Source organism: Archocentrus centrarchus, unplaced genomic scaffold (assembly GCF_007364275.1).
Source record: "Archocentrus centrarchus isolate MPI-CPG fArcCen1 unplaced genomic scaffold, fArcCen1 scaffold_123_ctg1, whole genome shotgun sequence".
Taxonomy (NCBI): Eukaryota; Metazoa; Chordata; class Actinopteri; order Cichliformes; family Cichlidae; genus Archocentrus; species Archocentrus centrarchus.
In genome coordinates, this window is record NW_022060169.1 from 80942 (window position 1) to 95711 (window position 14770).

Here is a 14770-nt window from a genome sequence, read left to right on the forward strand (position 1 = left end):
CAGGTCATTGTTTAAGGTCCTGCATGAACACGCTGTAAATGTTTCTGTAACATTGAAATTATTAGAGAATCTGTCACTCTCTCTACCCACAAAATCACACGTGAATGAATTTTTTCTTCATGCAACTGGTCAGATCACATTTCTCACAGAGAAAACTACTCAAATATAATGAATGAATGAATGAATGATACTTTATTGATCCCACAATGGGGAAATTATAGTTAACAGAACACCCATCCAAGAAAAGACAAACAATCAGACAAACACAGGGAGATAAGTGTCTGCGGCCTTGCTGCCATCACCGAGAGGCGCTGCTGTTACAAAAGAGGGAAACAAAGCAAAATACGATAGGACAGGTGAGGAAAAAAAGCATCTCATATTCTGCCCAGTAGGGGGCACCGTATGAGGTTAAAAACCCCTGCAGTAAGCGCATATAGCATAGGAGCACCAGGGTGGGGAGGGGCAGGGACGGAGGAAGCCCGCGGAGGAGAGAGGGGGGGTCGGGCTACTGTGGGGCTGACTCAAACTCCCCCTTCAGCTAACAGTTCTGATAAGATGTGGACTGGAATCACTGGGTTGTGTTTAGAGCTGGCAGCCAGCAGAGGGCACAATTTCGCCATTTCTCATTAATTGTTATGAATTCATCTGCTTGGCTGGGTGTTAAATATTTCCAGAGCTGTGATGATAAAGAATAAAGACTTTGACTTCAGAGTCTATTATTTGTCTTGGTGTGTTGCAGAAGCTAACAATCCCTGTCTGTTGTAAATGTAGCTGAAACTGTGCTTAAAGAACAAGTTCAGATACAAATCAAAGTGTGATGAGTCTATGAAGTGAAGGAGGAGGAAGTATTATTTTGACAGAGTATCAGTGAATCCTTACAGAATGGTTATGATTGTACTGTGTGAGCTCCAACATCACTGTGCAAAGTGTGTTTGTGGCTCTTCACAGCAGTTTTATTCATCCACAGAAAGTATCAACCTGTCTGTGACAGTAAAAGGTGGCCATGAGTATAAAATGAAGGCGTGTGTATCAGAGGAGGGAAAACATGTTTTTAGTGTCTGTGGGAAACTGAGGACTCACAATTGAACATAAATGTAGAACCAAGCTAGTGTGTGATGTTGTGAGACAGTTTTCTTTGAGAGGGAGCAAAACACACACACACACACACACACACACACAGACACACACACACAGACACACACACACACACGTAATGTGGTGATATTTCTTCTAGTAATGCCAAAAATGGTCAGTAGGGGGCAGTGGGATGCTCATTAATGGAGCTCTCTGTTGCAAGAGTAATATTTCTTTAGCCTCTGTTCTTCCTTCCTTTCAAACTCAGCTCATACAGCTACAAACTGCAGTCAGCTGCAAACATATCAGCTTGTTTCTTGTGGTTTACACAAAATGAAATCTTATCACATCAGGCTTCTGTGCTGATTTGCAGATTCTGCACAGACTCAGAGATGGTGGAGGTGGGCTGAAAGGTGATTTCAGATGCACAGCAGCTGCAGGCAGGCTAAAGCAGCTAAAATAGCTCATGAGAGTTTGTGTTTAGATATGGACACTAGAAAAGTCTCAGCTCTGACATCAGAGGATGTGAGCTGGCATTTTGTGTGTCTGTGTTGCACACAGTTGTTCTCTCTGACTCTTTAGTATCATGATGCTTAAAGATGAAGCTGGAACTAAATGAATGTTTTTAAAATAATAATCAAATATTGCAATGATTGCAGATGATGTGTTGAATGACAGAAATATTTACTGTTGATATGAACTCACTGCTGTCTGAAGTTTTCATGTGTGCAGCTCTTCACAGTTTACTGTAATTACTCTGTGTGTTTGTCTCATTTTGTCTCACCAATAATTCAATTCAATAAAGTGTTTGGAAATTAATGATTGAATCATTGGTAGATTTTGCTGTGTGTATGTGTGTGTGTGTGTGTGTGGGTGTGTGTGTGTGTGTGTGTGTGTGTGTGTGTGTGTGTGTGTATGTGTGTGTGTGTGTGTGTGGGTGTGTGTGTGTGTGTGTGTGTGTGTGTAGTCTTCTCACTGCTATTTTTTCTTTTTTTGGCAGTGCTGCCATCATGTGTCAGAATACGCAGCGTTCAGTCAAACTCAACAAGCTCAGTTGAAGGTTTGATAACTTCAGAGCTGCTGAGCAGCAGATCAGATCATTTTTGACCTGTTTGTGTCTTTGAATAAACTTCTTTGCAGATGGAAATGTTGTTTACTTTCTGATAGATGCAAAACTTTAAAACACAAAAATCCAATAAATACATTTTCATCAAGTAGGAATAATAACTTCTATGTTTTCACTGTGTTTTTATGCTGTGGCTCTTATTAGTAAACTTTATTTTATACTCTGCATGTTTGTTCCCCAGTGAACACATTGAGGTCCACCTGCCCTGAAACCCCATTTAAAGAGATGGATACAGGAGGCCAACACGGGGTTCAGCACAGCAGGACAGACATGGAGCTGTTTCTTTGGATCCAGCCTCAGACATGTTTTAGAGTTTATGAATTTCATCTATTGTAAATAAATGACATTTTCTTAACAGTTACTTTGGTCTCTGTACTTCTTTGCTGCCATCCCTCTTTTAGCTGCTGTCCACCCTTTTGTAAAGGTCCTCTCTCTCTCTGTTACACCTACATGTGTGTGAAAGGCTGTTGTTGGTTACTGTCTGTGCTGCCACAGGTTTATTTTGATCCACTGACAGACCTCACTGTCTCTGTGTGAACCACCTAGAACAGAGGAAATGCAGCCTGTGGTTTCAGCCAAAAGTCTCCATTTAGCAGATGTCTTGTTTTCTGTTATCAGCAAACAGCAGAGATTTGACAAGAACACAAAGAGCACAGTGAGAATTTCACTTTGCTCTCTGTGTGCATCACACACTTTATATGATCTGCCTGTCCTGGAATAATAGTAATAATTATCACTGCTGCATTAAAGTATGTGTGACACTGTGTGACCACAGATACAAGTAGAGTCACTGTGATGATGATGACACATGCTGGACTAAAGAAAGAAAGTGACATCCTGTGAAGCTGTGAAAATACGTCACACACTGAAATGCAGCTGCCTTTAAGCGTCTGTAGAAAAACAGACATTTCAAAAGTTTCTGTATGTTTTCAGGTATTTTTATGTTCCATATCTTGAAGAATCACAACCACCACTTGAATGTTAATAGGTACTGAAACTTGTATAAGCAGTAAATAAGCAACAAATAAGCAGTAAACAGGCAGTTACATCATCATGTATGTTCCCTGTTCCTTTATCTGTTCCACAACACAAACACAAACTACAGCAACAACAAAAATCTGCATTTGGATGGTTTGTTCCTCTCTGACTCCCTGGCAGCTGGTCAAAGGTTGTGTCAATGCACAAAACATAAAACGAACCAACCTGTGAAATCATCAACTGTGACACATGACCCACAGACGGCAGCCATATTGTTTCACACCCACAGCAGCAGCTGCACTATTTTATGAGGCTTTTTTTGCCTGCCTGAAAGCCACCCATTCATTCATGCAGCTCTTGATCTGTTTCTCTTGGGTTTTAATGCACTGACGCATCAGGATAAACTTATAAACTCTTTAATATGCAGAGTGATCGATCTGTGTCTGCATGTTTTTCACATATGCCGTAAAATTCTAATTACTCACTAGCTCACTCACTCACTCACTCACTCCTCATGTTTTCATTGTGCAGAGAAGCTGGTCTCATTCAGAGTCACTGAGTACAGTTTCATTATGGTTTCTTGATCATAAAGTAGTTCATTAATGCTCAGACTGCTCTGATGTCAAAGTTAGATTTCATTCCATTTAGGTAACAAAATGTATCATTTTCTACGTCCTTTCTGCATGAATTTCAGAAATAATTTGAAAGAATGGAATAATGTGTGTATGCACACGTCTCTGTCTCTGGGATAAGGATAAACACTTGTAGGAGCGTTTATCCTGGCAGGTTGGTTTTGATTTCTCTGTTTTTCTCCAGATCAGAATATTTCATCAATCAGAACATGATCAGATTTCATGATCAGAACAACAATACCTCTGGGAGCAAAGTAAGAGTAAGGGACACTTCAGCAAATGAAGTCACTCACAATCACCCAAAGCGACGCTCAGTTTGGTGTTTGGTTTATATTCTGTGTGTCACTGTGGCTCAGCTAACATTATAGCAGTAACAGCAGCCTTTAAGTCAATGAACCATCAATTTGAATTTGTATTTGAGGAGGACAAAAACATCCCAGTGAGATGCAAACTGAGCCTGGCTGATCTGAAGTGTCTCTGCAGCAGAGGCCATGCTCTCACAGGAGGGCAATGATGCAGCTGCTGCAGCTCTGAAACCACAAAGAGCAGCTTTTAATGTTAGTTTGGATGAAGGTGCCACCAAATTAATGAACTTGATGCTGGTTTTTGTGGTGGAGGAGATGCAACCAATATTGCAGTGATGTAGCATAAATGCCATCCAAGGTGGAGCTACAGTAGTATAATTATGTAATAAGTCAATAAATACCATAATTAAGTTTGTTATTAGTTTGATGAATTAATTTAACCAAATAACCAAAACCAAACAAAATATTTTTAGAAAAAATAACAACTTTATAGCTTTATTATTGCAGCAACAGGCAAAAACTGAAATTGTTTTTGTTTTGTACTCAGTGTTTACACTTTAGGAACAGTTTTCTAGAATACTCAAAGCTGCAGTATACGACAAAATAACAGCACCTGTTCATTTAAATTATGCTCATGTGTTAAGACACTAACTACTTGCAGACTGGAGCAGTCAGGGATCAAACCAGCAACCTTGCAATTAGTAGGTGAGTTGCTCTACATCCTGAGCTACAGCCACCCCTTGAGTCTGTCAAAGGGCAAACACAGAGAGGCAGACAACCATTCACGACCTGTGGGTCATTTCTCAAAAAAAAGACACAGCACTGATATTTTAGTATGGTATAACTTTAAGTTACCTCTTAGCTACAGGCTTATCTGCACCATCTCTTCACTAAAAATAAATAAATGAAACATGATCTCATGAACTGCAGAACTAAAATGAGGAAGAGTGACTGAAGCTAAATGTGTGCTGCCTTCCAGAGAACAGATTTTAGCTCTGATAGCTGACAGCAGAGAGAGAGATCAGCTCTTTGCTGCTGCTGCAGACATGAAACACTACTGATCAGCAGTTTCCTCATGCAAGCCAGTCATTTTATTAAAACACTGTGTTATAGACATTGTGCTATATTCAATATAGGGCTGCATCTCTTTATATCTACCCATGTTTCCACAGTAAATTGAATGCATGCTGAGAAAAAAGAAAGCACTACAAAAACATGTATTATAGCAAGCAGAGCAAATGTCCAGTTCCCCTTTACACATGCAGAGATGTGGCAGCAATAACAAGGCTTCAGTCACACCACAGCTAATGTGTTTTTAGTAGACATTCAATTTCATACTCAGCAAATGTGCAGTCATACTGTGGGGAGAAGAAGTATTTGATACACTGCTGACTTTGCAGGTTTCCTCACCTACAAATGAACTAGTTCTTATATAGCGCTTTTCTACTCAGTATGAGCACTCAAAGCACTTATACAACCTGTTTGCATTCACCCATGCACTCCCATTCATACAAGCACTTCCATTTTCACGAAGCTAAGTGCTTTTTAATTAACTAACATTCACACGCATTCATACTCCGACAGAACGGTCGGAGAGCAACTTGGGGTTAAGTATCTTGCCAAGGATACATTGTCATGTAGCCTGGAGTAGCCAGGATTCGAACTGCTGACCTTCCGATCAGGAGGTGACCTGCTCTACCTACTGAGCTACAGCCACCCCGAAAAGAACGGAGAGGTCTGTAATTTTATCGTAGGTGCACTTCAACTGTGAGACACAGAATCTAAAACAAATCCAGAAAATCGCATCGTATGATTTTTAAACAATTAATTAGCATTTTATTACTGCCAATGATTTTGTAGTTCAAAGCAGTTTGTGATCACTCTCTAAAACCTGACAATGCTTCTGCCCCCTACAACATTACATCAGGGACAGTGTCAGAAGATGAGGCCCAGTAAGAGTCATTCTGTCAGAGTTTGAGTGAACAGTTGAACAATGAGTTAGCCTCAAAATACACTAACACCACTGATTCCCATCAAACTAGATAACAGGTTATGGGAGGAGGGAGCAAAACCCAAGATTGCAGCACGCCTCAGGACTCTGCTTTCCACAACCACTTCTGGATCGCAGGGGTTCAGAGGCAGCTGCAGCAGAAGGTAATTGCACCACAGCCTCAGTTTATTGATTCTAGGCTCACTCACAGCTTAATATCCTAGTAGAAAGTCTCTCTGAAGCTCTTCTTGTCTCTGCACTGAATGCCAACACACCAAACTTCTCCAGCTGACCTTGTCCTTTCTGGAAATCAACATGAATTAATACAGTTTGTTGTTTTTGAAGCTCTTTGCTCTCCTCTGTGCTATAGATTTACTTCCAGCAGCCACAGTGCCCACTAGTCCTGAAACAGAAGCAATGGAAAATTACATCTCAGATTCCCGAGCCACCAGGATATTCAGACCTCCCTCTTCTCCAGTTGGTGCCAACTTGTTCTTCATGGGAGAAAATGAAGAACAAGTTGGCACGTTCTTCTAGAAAACATTGTAGAAATAGATGCATCAGACTATGAGGTGGGCACCATCTTGTCCTGGGTAGTTAATAACAAAACGCATACATGTGCCTTTTTAATTTCCTCATTTCTCTTTTGCAGAATGCAAGTACGATATGGAAAACTGCTGGCAGTGAAACTAGCCCTAGAAGAATGGAGGCACTGGCTGAAGAGAGCAGAACAACCATCATGATTTGGACCGATCATAAGAACCTTGAATACTTGCAGTCAGCCAAATGACTCGACTCTCACCAAAGCCTGAATAAAATCACCTTAAATTGAACCCTGCAGCATGATCCTGATCCACAGAACAGTTTAAAAATAACTTACAAGTTTCTAAAGAAAAAAGAGGAAACAACTATGATCCACAAAATATGTCACCTGACTTGAACAACTCATTAGCATATCATAGAGAAAGGTAGGAATACAACACACAAGAAAGAAGCTTATATGTTTGCAGTGGACAGGAAATGTAAACACGTCACCAACTGCTGCGGTCAAAGCTACAGGAGCTGTTTGAGGGTGTAAAAGGAAGGAAGCACAGAGAGGCTGCAGCCAGAAGAAGAAGTCTGAGACAAACTCTGATCTTGTCTGTATTAAATGCAGCTTCTTTTTCTGCTTCTACTTCTCGTAGCTGCTGCTTCACTCTTTCTCTTTACAGGAAGTTGTAGAAGTTTTCAGACGTGTCGCTGCTGGATGTGAGGATGGGACCCACTTTGCTCTGTGAGCTGGGCCTATTCTGTGAGTACATCACTGACTTCTATAGTTTGATTCATACTGACTGATAAACATGTTTCAGTGAGAAGAACAGAGTATCAGTCATTTGGAGCATTTCAGTTCATTTGAACAGAGGACTCTCATGTTTGTTATCAACATGGTTGTTTGTAGCCTGGATTAGATTTTAGTGCACTGACTCAGATTAGAGTGGAGCTGCTTTAGTTTCTCTAAGAAAGGTTTGTTTCTGCATCTGTGATCATTTGATGCATTTTACATCTTAATATAAAATGCAGCCAATCACAGCAGCCACTGCTAAAAGCCCAAGTGTTTTATTTCTGCCATATTTGAGTGTGTCTTTAGTTTGATGATGTCTGAAGTTTCTGCCTTTATTGTAGTGCTCTGTATGCTCCTCTGCACTGGACACGCTCAAGGTGACTGAACACTTTCACTTTTTCATTTGTTTCTCTTTATTTAGTAATAACGATTCATCTCAGCCTGCTGCATTAAATATTATTTAATATTTGAAAATACAGTATAAACACAGATTTTGCCTCCTATAGTGCATAAAAGTGTGTTAGATTGTTAATGGTGTGGTTGTGTTGGATTCTAGATGCTGTGTTAACTATTGAACCCACCTGGTCCAGTTTTTTCATTGGAGAGTTTGTTACCTTCATGTGTGACATGAATGAAGGAGCAGACACTGACTGGGAATACAAACTCAACAAGGATGGTCGAGAAGTTGTCCCCTACAACACAAACAAAGACTACAGATTAGAAATTACATCTACAGGTTACAGTGGTGAATATCAGTGCTTTGGTTGCAGGAAGAGTTCAAATTATATAAAGAGCAGTAACACTGTCTCTGTAACTGTATCAGGTGAGTTTTCAGTAAAAAAGCATAAATTTATGATCTTCATACATTTAATTAATGTTGTCATGGAAACTGTTTTTCTGATCCTGTGAAACTTTAACATCTGTATTTTACCTGTTACTACAGTGTAAATTTAAAAGAAAAAACAGCAAAATCTTCATAACATTTAAGGTGACTGATGTTTGTGTTATCTAAACCTTTATAATGATTCATGTACATATTTGTTTTCCTCTCTTCCATAACTGCAGATAAACCCAGGGCCACACTGACAGCAGGAACAACAATCATACCAGTAGGGGGCAGTGTGACACTGACCTGCTCTGTGGGGAGATCTGCTGAGTGGAAATATGAGTGGTTCAGACGCACCCAAAGTACCACTGAAGTTCAAATCAGAAGAGATGATCCACCAAACAGAGTTATCAGAGTATCTCAAGGAGGAATCTACAGATGCAGAGGAGGAAGAGGAGACCCAGTTTACTACACTGATAAAAGTGATGAAGTCAGCATTGAGATAACCTGTGAGTTCAGTAATTTAGTTTGAAACATTCACTCATGATTAGCAAACATACAATGTTAAGTTTTCTCTGTTGATTTCATGTTTCTGTTTGTATCTCAACTGTTAACATCTGTAAACAGTTTCCAATAAAGTTGCTGTAAAACAACAACAACACAACTGGCCTCAGATATTCAGCGGTGAGACGATCACTCTGACATGTGAGGTGGAGGAAGGAGGTGAACCCACTGAGTGGGAGTATGGATGGAGAGGACCCAGGCAAACCACACAGTGGACACACAATAATTATCTGACATTCAGAGTTTCTGAGTCCAGCAGTGGAGACTACATGTGTAAGAGTCGATGCAGAGATGACTCATATTCTTCAACAGAGTGGAGTGAAGCCTTCACACTGTCAGTAACAAGTAAGTCATGTTTCTTGTGTGATCTACATTTTATAAATGTCACAATGGTACAAACACGTTATTATTCAGAGAGCTGCAGCTGATAGCAGCTCATTGTAGTTTTTCAATTTGTTAAAGGGGAAATGTGCAAAATCCAGTTTTTTAGCCCTTAAATAAATTTTTGTGTACTTTGAGTGTGTAGGAGTGCAGAAAATTTGAATTTATTCTTTCCCGGTGCTGCATAGATATCTTTATATTCTTTTTGGGTCAGATTTTTCACTCTGCTCAGTTTTCCCTGTTACGTTTTCTTTCCTCTTACGTCACATTATTTGCTCTGGAACTGCTAAACAAGGTCATGGACTTCCAGCTAACCAATTTTGTGAATCCGACATTTTTTTCTTGCAGCAATTTTGTAGTCTCTCACACACACACACACACACACACACACTACATGCTATATAATGTTTTGTGAGGGTGTTCAGGATCGAGTTCTTCATCTTGGTGTGTTGAATACTGAAGTGTGCACTTTTTTGTGCTACAGTGTGTTGGGCAGTTCATATTTGGTTTATAATGTGCATCAGTTTCAATCTGCAAATAATTAAATTCATTCTTAATGGCAGCTAGAAGTTAAAAACTGAGACTTCCTACTTTAAGAGTGTCTCTGCTCGTATTTAAGATCCATGTTGAAGTTTTCTGATCAGCTGCTCTGCATCTCATCCTGCTGTTGATAAGATAAAATAGTTTCTATTAGACCCACATTTGGGAAAGTCACATCATTGGTATTTTGTGTAGCATACTGCATGTGAGCCTTTTTGTTTTTGATCAGTCCTTAGGTGCTTTCAGCTGTTCACCTGTGACATCTGACAGGTAGGGTGTGAATGTCAAAACCAATGTTGGACCCAAATGCAGTGCACAGGAGGCAGAATTGACTAAGAGGTTCCTTTAATGAGGATTATTAATATAGCTAAACAACAAACACAGGAAAACTCAGGGCTTAAATACAAACAAGGGTGACAACAGGATCAGGAACAGGTGGAGACACAGCTGGGAATAGTTAAGCAAGACAAGACAGAAGGAAACTGAACGTGAAGCACACAAAACACAAGACTAGCAAAGTAAAACAGGAACCAAGCAGCCATAGAAACAGATGTGGACGTGACATAAGACAGAGAGACAGAATCCAGACACATGGACTCACAAAACATAAGTGACACGATACCAGAGACACAACAGAGAGAGACGAGACTAGAACTCAACCAGACATGGAAATACAAGAGAGACAGGAATACAGAGATTAAGGGAACATAACATAACTGAGCAGAACCAGATAAGAACCCTGAAATATTAAAGAAATAAACCAGGAATCATAACAAGGTAACTCAAAACTCTGGGTCCAAGACGCAGAGACCATGACAGTGAAAGGTATTTGTAGTAGAAAGTTGTAGCTGCTGCATTCATGTGATTGTGTGTTGGTGTGTTAGTATGGTATTCTAGCTGATGTCAAGAAATGCAGTGATTGGTGTTTCAGTTCAAACTCAATCTGAAGCGTCTTTATCAAAACAAAAGCAACCGCAGGTCAAACTGACAGCCTGTCTGCTTCAAATAAAACTAAATAAAAGGATTCTGATTAAGTTTGTCAGCATAATGTTTATAACCTGGAATATAAAGTCTGAAGATCTCATTTTTATAACTTTCAAACTCAGCCTGTGAAATGTGCTGTTAACTCATTTATTTAGTTTTCTTTTTGATCTCCTGCCAACAAGTGCGTACTTTATGTTTAGGTAACTTTGATTTTACACTACATTTAATGTTTCCTCTGACCTTTCTACACCCACCACACACCCTGACCTCCTCACTGCAGCTCTCATACTGTCATGTCCTGGGCCGTTGGCCCAGCGTTTTGTGTTAATTTATTTCCTGAGTTTGTCCTCCCAGTAGGTTGATGTCTTGTGTTTCCTAGTGTTGTGATATGTCTGCGTCTCTGTCCTGAGTCTGTGCCTGTTTAGTCAGTATGTTCCTTGGTTTGTCACTTCCTGTTTATTTTGACAGTCTGGTTTTCCTGTGCTTTGTGTTCAGCTTTGCTTCCCCTGTGTAATTAGTTTCATTTGCCTCACCTGTTGTTCCCTGCTGTTTCCTCTTGCCCTGATTACCCAGTGTGTATTTAAGCCCTCAGTTTCCATGTGTTCCTTGTCGCGTCGTTGATGTTTTGTGCCCGCATGTTCCTGTGTTCCCTGTGCCTGCCCTTCGTCTCCCTGTGCCTCCCTTCCAAGGTTTTTGTATTTGTGTTTCCCCGTTGAAATAAATCCCCTTTTTAGTTATGTTTGCTTCTGGAGTCCTTCATGTGAGTCCTTCCTCGTCCGTTTCCTCCCCGGCCATGACAGAACGACGCGACCATTACAAAACCCCCTCCGGCTCCAATTTTTTCGACGGCACTCGTCTAGCGCTGGGGGGCCCGGCGTCTTTGAACAGTCCCCGTCATCGTCACTCACCTGCCTCCCTTTCGCTGATCCCTCCCTTCCTCGGCAGCCGCGGAGGAGAGGGAGTTCCCGGCAGCAACGGCGGAAGGCACCCCGAGACCCGAGCGGTATAACGCCGCGGACCGCTTCACCACTTCACACCCAATCCTCCGTTTCCGTGAGTAACACTGGCTTCAAACGCTACTATGCCTGCGGACAATTATTCCCGTCACCCCCCCCTGCCTTTCCCCTCCCTGAGGTGGCAAAGCAGACCATTATCTGTTGGGTGGATTCACTGGTTATGGACCTTCTGGCTGACCCATGTGAGCAGGAACAGCAACAGCTCACGGCCCAGCTGCAAGGGCTGGTCGATGATTACCCTTGGTTATTTGGCTCTCTGCATGGGTTAGTGCAGGATTTCTTAACCTCCACCCTTCACCTACAGCAGTCCCCAGTGTCAGCTCATTCTCAGTCCCCAGTGTCAGCGCATTCTCAGTCCCCAGTGTCAGCGCATTCTCAGTGCCCGGTGGTCAGCTGTGTCTCAGTCTCCCCAGTCAGCTGTGCCTCAGGCTGCTTCCACGCGGCCAGTTTTGACGTACTCAGGTCCCTCTAGCCTTCAGTCGGTTTTCCCTAATGTCTGTTCACCCTAGCACTCTGTCAGTTCCTCCAGTGTCAGTTCCTCCAGTGGTCAGCTCCTCCTCAGTCGCAGTGTTCCCAGTCAGCTGTAGCTCCAGCTCCTCCTCAGTCGCAGTGTTCCCAGTCAGCTGTAGCTCCAGCTCCTCCTCAGTCGCAGTGTTTCCCAGTCAGCTGTAGCTCCAGCTCCTCCTCAGTCGCAGTGTTCCCAGTCAGCTGTAGCTCCAGCTCCTCCTCAGTCGCAGTGTTCCCAGTCAGCTGTAGCTCCAGCTCCTCCTCAGTCGCAGTGTTCCCAGTCAGCTGTAGCTCCAGCTCCTCCTCAGTCGCAGTCTCAGACCCCTCAGTTAGCTCCAGCTCCCTCTGCTCACCCTGCTCCCGCTCCCTGGGCTCCAGCTCCCCCTGCACCCGTACCTGTTCCGCGGGTGGGGGCAGCCACGGACGGGCTGACCTCTGCACCCGTACCTGTTCCGCGGGTGGGGGCAGCCACGGACGGGCTGACCTCTGCACCCGTTCCTGTTCCCGCGGGTGGGGGCAACCAGGTCCAAGCCTTCGCATCGGTTTTCTGTGTTAGCTGCAGCAGCAGGGTCTCAGTCAGCTCTAGCTCCAGTCGCTCTCCCTCGCCTTCAGTCCAGCTCCAGTAACTCTTCCTCGGTCCCCAGTGTCAGCTGTTTCAGTGCCCTCTCAGTCAGTTCCCTCAGCCCCTGTCTTAGTTCCCTTCGGTTTTTGGTCCCAGTTCCCTCAGCTCCTGCTCCTTCTGTAGCTCCAGTAGTGTCAGCTCCCTCTCAGGCCCCAGTGTCAGCGAGCTCTCGGTCCTGTCTCCACGCAGCCCAGATCTCCCTAGCTCTCGGTCTGTCTCCACGCAGCCAGATCTCCTAGCTCTCGGTCTGTCTCCACGCAGCCAGATCTCCCTAGCTCTCGGTCTGTCTCCACGCAGCCAGATCTCCCTAGCTCTCGGTCTGTCTCCCACGCAGCCAGATCTCCCTAGCTCTCGGTCTGTCTCCACGCAGCCAGATCTCCCTAGACTCACAGCCCGCTCTCTCTGGCTCCCGGCCTGCTCCACGCAGCCAGTCGTCTCCCGGCCTGCTTCCACGCAGCCAGTCGTCTCCCGGCCTGCTTCCACGCAGCCAGTCGTCTCCCGGCCTGCTTCCACGCAGCCAGTCGTCTCCCGGCCTGCTTCCACGCAGCCAGTCGTCTCCCGGCCTGCTTCCACGCAGCCAGTCGTCTCCCGGCCTGCTTCCACGCAGTCCCCTGCACCTCTGCTATTCCTCGAGCAGCCCCTGCTGCTCAATAAAGCAGCAGTGTGCCCTGTTCCGCGGGTCCCAGCCTACGCATCCGGTGCCTCACTATGTAGGCCCCGTTCAGCCCATGGGCTCAGCTCACTCCAAGCCGATGGGGGTCTCCGCTCATTCCGAGCCGATGGGGGTCTCCGCTCAGTCCGAGCACTCCGCGCCAGAGGGCCCCGCTCAGTCCGAGCCGATGGGGGTCTCCGCTCAGTCCGAGCCAGGGGGTCCCGCTCAGTCCGAGCGCTCCGCGCACGAGGGTCCCGCTCAGTCCGAGCCGATGGGGGTCTCCGCTCAGTCCGAGCGCTCCGAGCCAGGGGGTCCCGCTCAGTCCGAGCCGGTGGGGGTCTCTGCTCAGTCCGAGCTCTCCACGTCACCCGAGGGTTCCCCACCAGAGCCCGGGGTCGCCCTTCTCCGCCGCCGCATGCCCCGCGGTCGGCCTCCAGTGTCTGCTCCCCGTCGCCGCCGCCGCACGCCCCGCGGTCGGCCTCCGGTGACCCCTCCTCGTCGCCGCCACGCTGGGAGCGCGGTCGGCCTCCAGTGACTCCCCCTCCTCGTCGCCGCCGCCGCTGGGAGCGCGGTCGGCCTCCAGTGACTCCCCCTCGTCGTCGCCGCCGCCGCTGGGAGGGCGGTCGGCCTCCAGTGACTCCCCCTCGTCCTCGCCGCCGCTGGGAGCGCGGTCGGCCTCCAGTGATCCTTCTCGTCCTCGTCGCCGCCGCCGCTGGGAGCGCGGTCGGCCTCCAGTGATTCCTTCTCGTCCTCGTCGCCGCCGCCGCTGGGAGCGCGGTCGGCCTCCCTCGTTGGGATTTTGCTTTGTGGCCCCTTGGCCTCTGCGGCCTCCTGAACTGTGTGTTTTTTGTTTTGGATTTCCCACTGACTCCCCTGAACTGTGGATGTTTTTTCCCCTGCTGTTTTTTGTTTGTCATAGCTCCTGGACTGTTCCTTGTTTCGGCCCCCTGTTTTGGACATTGGAGCTCTACGGCCTTGTGCCGTCGCTTTTTGTTTCATCCGGTTGTTTTTTTTTTGGCTTCTCGTCCCCGTGTTTTGTTCTTGTTTGGACTGTGTTGCCTCTGCTCTGCCTCATTTTGATGCCCCCTGTTGGACTGTTCTCGGCCTTGTGCCGTCGCCTTTGTTCTGGTCCTGTGTTTTTGTTTTCTTCCTGTCCGGGTTTGATTTGTTTTGTTCACGCCCCTGTGATTTCTGTTTTGCTCCCTGTCTTTGTTTTTGTTTCGGGCCCTCCCTCCTGGTCCCCCGCCTCCCG

General features: G+C 45.2%; 1 pseudogene; it reads left to right on the forward strand.

Annotated features, from left to right (window-relative positions):
• LOC115775416 (high affinity immunoglobulin gamma Fc receptor I-like) overlaps window positions 1-9161 on the forward strand; it is a 52390-nt pseudogene extending 43229 nt beyond the window's left edge.
• Window positions 9162-14770: the final 5609 nt, after the last annotated feature.